This window comes from Gopherus evgoodei, unplaced genomic scaffold (assembly GCF_007399415.2).
Source record: "Gopherus evgoodei ecotype Sinaloan lineage unplaced genomic scaffold, rGopEvg1_v1.p scaffold_379_arrow_ctg1, whole genome shotgun sequence".
NCBI classification, from domain to species: Eukaryota; Metazoa; Chordata; order Testudines; family Testudinidae; genus Gopherus; species Gopherus evgoodei.
Window position 1 is genome coordinate 1 of NW_022060048.1, and position 10,441 is coordinate 10,441.

The 10,441-nt window shown below is 55.8% G+C and overlaps 3 non-coding genes across 3 annotated transcripts; 1 reads left to right on the forward strand and 2 right to left on the reverse strand.

The window, feature by feature from the left end:
* Positions 1-3,001: 3,001 nt before the first annotated feature.
* On the reverse strand, positions 3,002-3,074 carry TRNAK-UUU. The gene has a single exon. It is a non-coding gene; the product is annotated as a tRNA-Lys (tRNA).
* Positions 3,075-4,503: 1,429 nt separating this feature from the next.
* TRNAF-GAA lies at positions 4,504-4,576 on the reverse strand. Its single transcript has one exon. It is a non-coding gene; the product is annotated as a tRNA-Phe (tRNA).
* Positions 4,577-7,399: 2,823 nt separating this feature from the next.
* Positions 7,400-7,471, forward strand: TRNAQ-CUG. The gene has a single exon. It is a non-coding gene; the product is annotated as a tRNA-Gln (tRNA).
* The last annotated feature ends 2,970 nt before the right edge of the window (positions 7,472-10,441 follow it).

The window sequence follows — 10,441 nt, forward strand, 5'->3', positions numbered from 1 at the left end:
GTCCTCAGGCCGGCTGACACAATTCAAATCCCCCCAACGCCAGACAGTCCAGAGGAAAGGAGCCAGTTCCTTCCATTGATCTTTCCATTCATGTCTTAACTGGGGACCATACACACTAATATAGCCGTAACCAGTGCTGCAGAGCACAAAGTCCACCAGTAATGCCCTCCCTGGTCGGAGCTCCAGCCCCTTCTGTACTCACACCGCAAATGTGAAGAACAAGACTCCAACCCCATCATTCTTCCCTGGCCTGGAGGACCAGAGAGATGGGCCTTCCACCAATCACCCTCTGCCCATCAATCTACCCTAAACTCATGAATGTGCATTTTCTGAACACCCACCATGTCCAAGTCCAGCTTCTCTAAGGCACTGAACATCAAGCACCTCCTCCTGGGCCCCCAAATCCCTTCCACCTTTCACACAGCTGTTTTCACAGATGAAAGGTAGAGGGGAAAAAAGAGGTTCTCCTCGCACACAGATTTTGAGAGCTTTTCCTCCTGATCAGCAAGGCGATTAAGCACGTCTTCAGGGGGGTTTGGCATAGCAGGGAGCAGGCTGGCCGGGTGTCTTTGTGGCTGTCTGCTGGCTACGCATAGGCATGGTCCTCCCCTCCTCTGGCCATGACCTCAGTTGCTCTGTAGATTTTAAGCCTTTCCTTGGAGCTGTCAGCACCAGCCACCTCTGCTCTAGGTGCCCAGAGGAGGAGAGGTGTGCTGGGCTCTAGCCTGGGGCTCTTCCTCCCTCCTGCCTAGCCCTGACTATCAAGCCTGGCCCTGGCCCTCCTTTATTCAAGCACTATGTGGGCAAGAGGAAAAGTGTGGCAGGAAGCACAAGGGCCAAACTTTTGGGCCCCATGTGAAGCAGCAAGAATCCCAACCACCAGGTCAAACCACAGGACTGCAGGCATCAGCAACCAGGGTAGCAAGTTCTAGAGCCCCAACCAATTTTGGCCATCAGAACCCAAAACCCAGCCCTAGTGGGCAAGTCACCCAGCAGGAGGGAAAAGATCTGCTCTTGTACAGCTGGAAACAAGGAAGTTGAGCCCTGTGAATCCAGGGCTATACCACAAGCCAGCATAAGGTCCCACTGATATTTGAACTCAGATTGAAGGACTCAGAGTCCTGAGCGTTGCCCATTACACCATGGGACCAGCTTGAGCTGTTTTCTCTGCACAGTGGTGACCCTCATGGGGCTGGCTCATGTAAGGGACTGTTGGCCCCTTACTAAAACTTAGTGGGGTTTTGGTTGGCTAGTTCCCAGTCCCAACTGATGGAGGAAGGGCCAATGGGAAATCAGGACCCAGAGACTGATAGTTCCCAGGGGAAATGGGGAGAGGCCAAAGCTCCAAGTTAGCCAGACTGACAGGCCAGACAGTGTAATGAGGGAGTCACCAGGCCAGGGGGTCCTATCCTCTGTGTGAGCTGGAACTGCCTGGGCCAGAGCGGGTTGGAGCTAAGGAGAGAGCAAGAGCCCCAGAAGAGCCAGGGAGCAGAGCTGCACCAGCCAGGGAGAACCAGAGCAGATCTGCGCTGGGAGCCGAGCCGCAGCAACACGAGCCATAGAAGCTGCCCAGGGAGCAGATCTGTGCTAGGAGAAGAGCTGCAGCAAGCGAAGCCAGAGGAGCAGCCCAGGTTGCTGGAGGCAGAGCCGCAGCAGCACTGGGGCTGGAGGTGGGTGCAGTGAGCAACTTGAGAGAGTGAGAGGGACCCTGGGCAGAAGACCCAGTGCAAGGAGATGCCACCCATCAAGAGATCCCCTACATGGGGGCTGACACTGGGAGCAAGGGTCCTGTCACCTAGAGCATGTGGCCACTGCCAGAGCAAGTGTCCAGCCTGTGGTGTCCCTGAAGCACAGCCAGAGCCTGCGAAGGAGGCCTGGGACATGTGAGGGAGAGACTGTGACCTGCCCTGACCCTCCAGAGATGCTGGTTGTGATCTCCCTGCACCACAGAACAGGGTAACATGTTTTCCTTTCATCTTTCCTTATGTTTTACATTGACTGATGGGTAATAAATGGTATTTGCTTGAAGCACATGCAGTGAGGAGTGGGTCAGGGAAGTGCCCAGAGTGGAGACACTGTAGTCCTGTTCAACTGATCATGACAAGATTGGGGGTCAAACAGTGATGAGCTGCCAAAATCTTAACAACCGGCTCTCTATACATATTTCTAATTTAAGGAGGGACTGGGGCGGGGGGAGACATACTCATGGGGCAAGGGGCCCCTACAGGGGCTGGGGAAAATTGCCTCCCCCAACAGCCCTGGAGCTTTCAGCCTCCTCCCCTTACCTTGCCTGCAGCTCAAAGCAGCAGGACGACTCAGAAGCTCAGCTGAGCTGCCCAGCTGGTGCCGGTGGCTGGTCACACTGCAGCTCGTGGGAAACAGGGGAACCTCAGCCTCCCCAGCTGGGAATACTGAGAATAACAGGATGGTCCGGCCTGCAGACCGGAGCTCTTTGCCCATCCCCTGGTCCTTTAACAACCAGTTCTCTACGGAGGTCTAATTTAGCAAGCAGTTCTTGGGAACTGGTGGGAACCGATTCCAGCTCACCACTGCTCTCAAACCCCTCAGGATTCCTGGGCCCAGCCTTGTTGGGGTTGTGAGGACTCTGCCACACATAAGAGTAGAAAGAGCCTCCTGGGGGGTCAGGCAGGCCTCTGGGTAAGGACTCAGATCCTTTCTCTGGCCACTTGTACCAGAGTCATGTATGAATGAGGGAAGTTCCCCACAATAGCCAGACCTGAACTACCTGTACACTTGTACTCTGTCCCTCATCTCTGCTGCTCCCCCTCTGAGCTTTCCCAGCACCTGGCCCCACAGCGCTTCCTGCCAGCCAGAGACTGCTTGTTCTAGGCCTGCTCCTGTGGATGTGGCCTCTCTCCTGATTCCTGAGGAAAGAAACCTTTCCAGGAAATGGCCATAGCTTCTGGGAATCTGCATGTGGCTGGTGGACAGCACCAGGAATCATTTGGCTCCTGGCACATAAGGCCACTTAAGAGCTGGGTGCCTAGATAGGGTCTTGAATCCTGGACCCTCAGATTAAAAGCCTGATGCTCTACCAACTGAGCTACCTGGGCTCGTTGAGCGCATCTTCACCGTTCACTACAAGAGCAAGCAGGTAGGCAAAAGGGAAGCAAAAAGAGTCCCCAGAACCCCTCCTTTTTCTGCACATCCACTGCCTTTCAGCAGGATTCCTCCTCCTCCTCCCTCCTGTGGCTCAGTGTGACTAAATCTCCACATCTAGACAGTCAGTCCATCCACTGCACCCCAATGCCCCATGCCTGAGCCTCCCTGCCAAAGCCCCACACCTGGCTCCATAGAATTAAGTCTCACGTGTCACTAGGAACTCTACTTCTTGTGCCCAGAGAGTCTTGGCCTCCCTCACTAGATGACCTGAGAAACACAATGTCTGCCTTTTCCAAAGAAGTGCTTGGAGGGGTTTTTCTTGTGTTACCATGTGGCCTAATGGATAAGGCATCTGAGTGTGGATCAGAAGATTGAGGGGATAAGTCCCTTCATGGTTGTGCTGGTGCACTTTTACCTTCGTGCTTAAAGTCCTGCTTCCTTCAGGGCTAGAACCTCTTCTTGGCTGCTCAGGCCAATGCTCTGCCTTCAGCTAGAGCCCCGGGAAGGAGTTGGGGGTTGGGTGTCACAAAGGCTAGGGCAGAAGTCTCAGGTGCCTTCAGTCTAGCCTTTGCCCTTCCTGACTTGCCAAAGAAAATGGGCGGCTGCCCGGGCTAGTGTGTAGAGCAGTTTCCCTCTTCCAAATGTGCGCCAGTCCCTGTGCTTGAGGGGGTTGCTATATAGCACTTTCGAAGCCTGGATGTTTCTCTGCTTCTCACCAGCTGGGAAAAAGCCTCTTGGGGTAAAATCTCCTGCCCCACTGCAAAAGTGAGCACCTTGAGTGGGACCAGTCAGAGGCCCCACCATGGAGTCTGGCCCTGCCTTCCTACCATCTTGTGATGTTGGCCACAGAGCATCAGCAGCTGCCCCGTGTGCTGGTGACCTTCAGTGGGTGTTCAGCATGGCAGGGAGAAGGCTGGCTGGGTGTTTTTGTGCCTGTCTGAAGGCCACACATAGGCATGGTCCTGCCCTCCTCTAGCCCTGACCTCAGTTGCTCTGTGGCTTTTAAGCCTTCCCTTGGAGCTGTCAGCACCAGCTGCCTCTGCTCTAGGTGCCCAGAGGAGGAGAGGTGTGTGGGGTCACTTTTACAGATGCCCCTTCCCTGGTACTGCCCTGGCTCAGCTGCACAGAGGAGCTTCCATCCCCAATCCCTGCCTAGCAGCCCTCTGGCACCATTCCTGAGGGCTGCCCTGCCTCACTTTCTTCCTACCATGTTGGGAAAGACAGTTCTCATTATTAAAGGTCAGGTGGGCCAACTAGGGGCAGAAGCCCATTCAATGTTTTCCTACTGCAGAGCCCAAGATCAGTAACTTAGCTTGGGTGCAGGCACTGCTGTGCTCCCAGAAAACAAGCCACCCCTGCACAAAGAGGAATGAAAGGGCCTGCCAAAGCCTGGGATTGAACCAGGGACCTTTAGATCTTCAGTCTAATGCTCTCCCAACTGAGCTACTTTGGCAGCTGCATGACAGCATTTTGGCCTGTTGCTTCTCTGTCTGGGATGTTTTTGTCAGCAGTTGCACACAAAAAGGAGAGGAAAACAAACGGCTGCTTCACACCCCCACCGGAGGAACCGGGCACCTTTAGCTGTGGTGAGTAAGAAGTGTCTGTTGGCTGACAGGGCCTGTCCCCGAGGAGCTGGAACAGCAGCTGCTGCCTCCCCCTCGGCTCCAGGCTGTGGGAAATGCTCATTGCCTGGCTGCATGGGCGGATGCTGCTCCGTGCTCTGGAGAGCGTCTGTATTGCTCTGTCAACCCCCCGTCTTCACTGAGCCAGTCTGGTAAGGTCCCAAGTGCCCCCTCCGGCCTGGCAGCTGAGAGTCTGTGCAGACATCAACCCCCCTGCCAGCCCCACAGCCAGCAGCAGCGCCAGCCCCACCCCCCAGCACCACAGGGGCACTCAATGCACTTCCTGTGGGGAAATGGCTCCTTAGTGTCCAGCTGCTAGAGTGAGAGTCAGGAGAGAGCAGTGTCTGGCTCACCTTGGGGGAGAGAAGAGACCTGGTGAGTGCGGATCTCCCTCAGTCTCCCCCGCAATGCTGGTCAGTTGTATTGTCACTGTGATAGTCAGTGCTTCCCTTCAGGGCCGGCCCTAGAGGGGTCTGGGATAAATCCCCCCTTTCCTCCCCAGGCCCTGCCCCCACGCCACCCCTTCTCCCAAGCCCCCACCCCTGTCCCATTTCTTCCCTTCCTGCACCTTCCTGCCCCATTCCTCTCCCACCCCCACCTCTTCCCATCCCTGCTCCTCCCCCTCCCCACCCAGCGCCTCCTACACGCCACTGAACAGCTGATCACTGGCAAGTGAGAGGCACTGAAGGGGAAGAGGAGGAGCTTGTCAGCAAGGCCTGTAGTGGGTGGGGGAGGAGCTGGCTGCCAGTGGGTGCTGAGCACCTATTTTTCCTCTGTTGGTTCTGCAGCCCCATAGCTCCCATGGAGTCGCTGACTTGGCTTCCTTAGCACTCTAGAGAGAGGAGCAGAACCAGGGCTATGGCTGATCTATGGGGCACCAGGTGAGTGCCAGCGGCTTCAGGTGCTGAGAGTTTGCCTGACACCTCAGGGACACAGTGTGAGGTGGTGTCCCAGGGATCTCTATGAAAGGAGCAGAACAGGATTTACTTGGGGTGGGGAGAGAATTGAGAGTGTCTCAGGGGGTTGTACAGAGATGTTGCCCGGGTTAGAGACTGGCTAAAACACAGGCCTCGCTGTGACCAAGATTCAAACCTGTGCTGGGGAACCCTGTTGGATTTTAACTCCAACTCCTTAACCACTCAGCCATCAGCACAAAACTGCCCCAATGGCAGAGAAACTGGTAAAGAATCACAATGACCAGGTGTGAAGTCATCTGAACTACAGAATTCCCACAGCAAACCTGGCTCCCAAAGCACAGGGGGGATTTGGGGTTGTTCTCTTTGCTTAGCCATGTGCAGTCGCACAGAGAGCGCGTTTAAAAGTCTCCCCTCCCACAGAGCGGGAATGGGAAATGATTCTCAACTTGAAGCCTGATGTAGGGTAACCAGATGTCCCGATTTTATCAGGACTGTCCCGATATTTGCTTGTTTGTCCCACGTCCCGACCGATGTTTGGTTGGGACACTGGACAAACAAATAATTTTGCCCTCTGCTCTGACACACAGGCAGAGTCCGGAGGGACACTTGCCTCCACTCACCTCGACTCCGCCCCCTCCTTCCCCCATTGGATCCCTCCCCAAATCCTGGCCCTGGCCCGCCCCCAGCCCCTCCCCCTCACTGCCCCATTAAATCCCTCCCCAAATCCTCAACCTGGCCACACCTCTTCCCCAAGCACACAGCATTCATCCTCCCTCCCAGGTTTGCACATGGGCCATGGCCATGGCCGGGAGCACAGCACGGAGGCTGCTCCAGCCCTGCAGCCTGCAGGGCAGCGCACTGGGGCTGGGGGCAGCGCGGAGCAGGCAGGGCCCAGGTGGGCGGGGGGCGGAGACACACGTGGGGCAGACACGCTTCTGTCGGGAGCTGCCTGGTTCATCCCTTGCCCGGGAGCTGCAGGAGGGGCCCAGATCATGGCTCGGCTGCAGAGCTCGGAACCCAGGCTGGGCCCAGGAGTGAGGGGATGGGGGAGCTGGGAGTGTAGTGGGGGTTGGAGCCGAGAGCTGGTTGGAGATGGGGCTGTGCCACTGCCGCTTGGCAGCGGGAGGGGGGGCCCTCCGGCTTATTTTTTTGTTCCGCCCCCTGCATCCTGATATTTCATCTTTGACATCTGGTCACGCTAGCCTGATATGAAGGAGGATGTCTGGACCAAGGGGCCAGGGACTGGCCTTTGCTAGAGAAACCACTGTCAAGTTTTAGTCAATTAGGGCAAGTCAGCAAATAAGAACAACCTCAGGTATCAGTAACTGCTACAGGTTGCAAATTCCTACATGCAGCAGTTTCTGGCACTACACCTGCGCAGCTCTGCTCCTCGGCTCTTCTCAGGCTCCTGCTCTCTCCTTAGCTCTGCCCCACTCTCGCCCAGGCAGTTCCAGCTCACATGGAGGATGGGACCCCCTGGCCTGGTGACTCCCTCATTACACTGCCTGGCCTGTCAGTGCAGCTAACTTGGAGCTTTGGCCTCTCCCCATTGTCCCTGGGGACTGTCAGTCTCAGGGTCCTGATTTCCCATTGATCCTTCCCCCTTCTATTGGTGCTGGGAACTAGCCAACCAACCCCCGCCCCCCCCAACACTAAGTTTTAGTAAAGGGCCAAGAGCCCCCTTACACAAGCCAGCCCCATGAGGGTCACAAATGTGCAGAGCCTGCAGCCTAAGCTGGTCCCATGGTGTAATGGGCAGCACTCAGGACTCTGAATCCTGTAATCTGAGTTCAAATCTCAGTGGGACCTTGTGTTGGCTTAAAGTTGTGGTAAAGACCCAGAACACAACTTCCCTGTCTCCAGCTGTGTAAGAGTGAATCTTTCCCCTCCTGCTGGGTGACTCACACCTCCTAGAGCCAGGTCTTTGGCTGGGATGGCCACAATGGGTTAGGGCTCTAGAACTTGCTACCCTGATGGTTGGGATTCTTGCTGCTGCACCTGATGTTCACAAGCTTGGCCCTTGTGCTTCCTATCACACTTTTCCTCTGGCCCACATGGCGCTTGAAGAAAGGAGTGCCAGGGCTGGGATTAATAGTCAGGCCTTGGCAGGAGGGAGGAAGAGTCCCAGGCTGGAGCCCCACACACCTTCCCTCCTCCGGGCACCTAGAGCAGAGGCAGCCCAGCTCTGTCCGCTGGATACCTCAGCAGAGTAGGTGAGTTCATGTAAATACAGTCTGGTCCCAAAGCCTCCTCCCAACCCTGGTCATCAGTAGCTGTCAGGGGAGAGCTCATTCACACCTCGCTTACAAATCATCATTTGAAATTCTAAGGTTGGCCAACACTGCCGAAGCCAATGCACCAACATTGTCAGCAAACACAACAGCTGGGTGAGGAAACCCGGCTTTGTCCAGACTTTCCAAACCTATTTTACTTTCTCAGGTACAAGTAGTTTTCATACGTTGTATCTGCTTTTAAAGTGTGTGTTAACGTTTCAATTTCCATTCAAATTTGCAACCAATGACAACATTGGCAGCGCTGCATGTAACTACCTGACCACTGAGGGAGGGGGTGTTGGGGAAATTCGGGGAAGGGGGTGCACAGCCCCCTGGCTGGGGGGCGTATAGGGAATGCCCAGTTTCACTGAATTGAGTCTCCTACTGCAGCACCTCAGTAGGTTACATCAGAGAGGAGCTGCAGTGTCTAGGCAGTGGGATGCCTGTGCCTTTAAGAGCCCAGCCCTGGGAAGCCCATGCTGAGAGGTGCTGCCTGTGAGAGGGGAAATAAAAAAGCCCTCTGCTCCCGCCACCCATGTTTGCAAACACTGGAGTCTCAGCCCACCGGGATAACTGTTACCCCTCTGCCCCTGCCTGTGCCGGGGTTTAACCCTCTGGCAGCGCCTCCCTCTGGGCTTAACTCCGGCTCCTTCCCCCCTCCCTGACTTTGCCCTTCAGTCCCTCTCCTAACTCTGCCTCCAGCTGCTTGACCCCCCGACCAGTCAATTTCCACCCCCTGCTCAGACCCTGGCCACCCCCTCCTCTGATTTACCCCCTTTGCCCCTTTTTAATCCCTGTAAAAAGTAGGGGTGCTGGGTCCCATTCTCTGGAGGGAGGGCTGGGTGCCTGGCCCCTGCCTGCCCAGTGCTCAAAGTGCCCCATGATCTTGTGGATGTTTGCTGAGTGCTGCAGGGTCACCCGAAGGGGGAGAGAGACACGGTTAGGAGGTGATGCAGCCAAGGGTGCCTCACCCAACACTGAGATGCAGCCACCTCTGGGGTGAGTTACACAAGTCAGCAAATGAATTTGGAACAAGAAACGCACTGAAAGGACCGAGGCAGCTGCAGGAGGTGGAGAAAACCAGAAAAAGCAGTAGCCCTGGATCCCAGCCCTGCCCCTCCCCCACTCTAATCCCTAACCTCCACTCCCCTCCCACATTTGAGGGGAGAACCCAGGAGTCCTGGTCCCCAGCCTTGCCCACTCCCCATATTTCGATATGGCTCCATCCAACAGCTGCCCCCACAATTGCAGGGCAGTGCCATGGGGCACACCAGGGCCTGCCTGTTTGCACAGGCTGGGCAATGCCAGTGCCCCAGGATGGGGAGAGACGATGCTAAGGGAGAAGCAGGCAGCAGACAGCTCCCATGACAGAGAAAGAAATGCTAGGGGGTGCTATGCTGCAAGGAGTGAAGGGGGTTGGCAGGGAATGGGAGGATCTTCCCTCACAGCAGGTGCGTCTGTCTCCCTCCCAATTCCTCCCCAGCCCTACCCCAGCCCAGGCTAATCCCGGCCCAGCTACCAGGGTTAAATTTGGCCTGGATTCCCCAGCTGCTGGGGATAGGGCGTGGGGCTGGGAAGCATGAGCCTCTACTCCCCCTTCCCCAGACACAGTTGCATGGGCACAGACCAAAGGAGCCTGCAGCACTGCTGCCTAGAGGAAACTGAGGCACCAGCCAGTGACAGACACATCATGGCTCTCCTCATCCTCATCCTCTTTTCCATATACAACCTGGCCAGGGGAGGGGGGGTAAACTCAGGGCAGTTGCATAGTTAACCTGTGGAACTCCTTGCAAGAGCATGTTGTGAAGGCCAAGACTATAACAGGGTTCAAAAAAGAACTAGATAAGTTTATGGTGGATAGATCCATCAAGGGCTATTAGCCAGGGTGGGCAGGGATGGTGCCTGTAGCCTCTGTTTGCCAGAAGCTGGGAATGGGCAACAGGGGATGGATCACTTGATGATTCCCTGCTCTGTTCATTCCCTCTGGGGCACCTGGCACTGGCCACTGTCAGAAGACAGGAGGATACTGGGCTAGATGGACTTTGCGTCTGAACCAGTCTGGCCGCTCTTATGTCTCCCTTGGAGCAGCAGTGACACCCAGTGGCCAATCAGGGTAACACACAGAGCATGTTTCCCTTGGAGCAGCAGTGACACCTCGTGGTCATTCAGGGTAATGCACAGAAGGTGTTTCCCTTGATACAGCAGTGACACCCACTGGTCAGGTGGCGTAATGCACAGCATGTGTCTGCCCTCTACGAGCAGTGACACCCACGGACCAGTCACGGTAAGGCACAGAGTGTGTTTCCCACCAATCTGGGTAAGGCACAGAGCATGTTTCCCATGGAGCAGCAGTGACACCCAGTGACCAGCAGGGGTGGCATCAGACTCTTCTCCTTTAGTGGGGGACTGAGATGGGCTAGACAAAAAAATTGGGGGGCTGTGCCCCCCATCACCTGGCCCCACCCTTCATGGGGGCCATGCCTCTGCTCCTTCTCAGTTAAAGGCC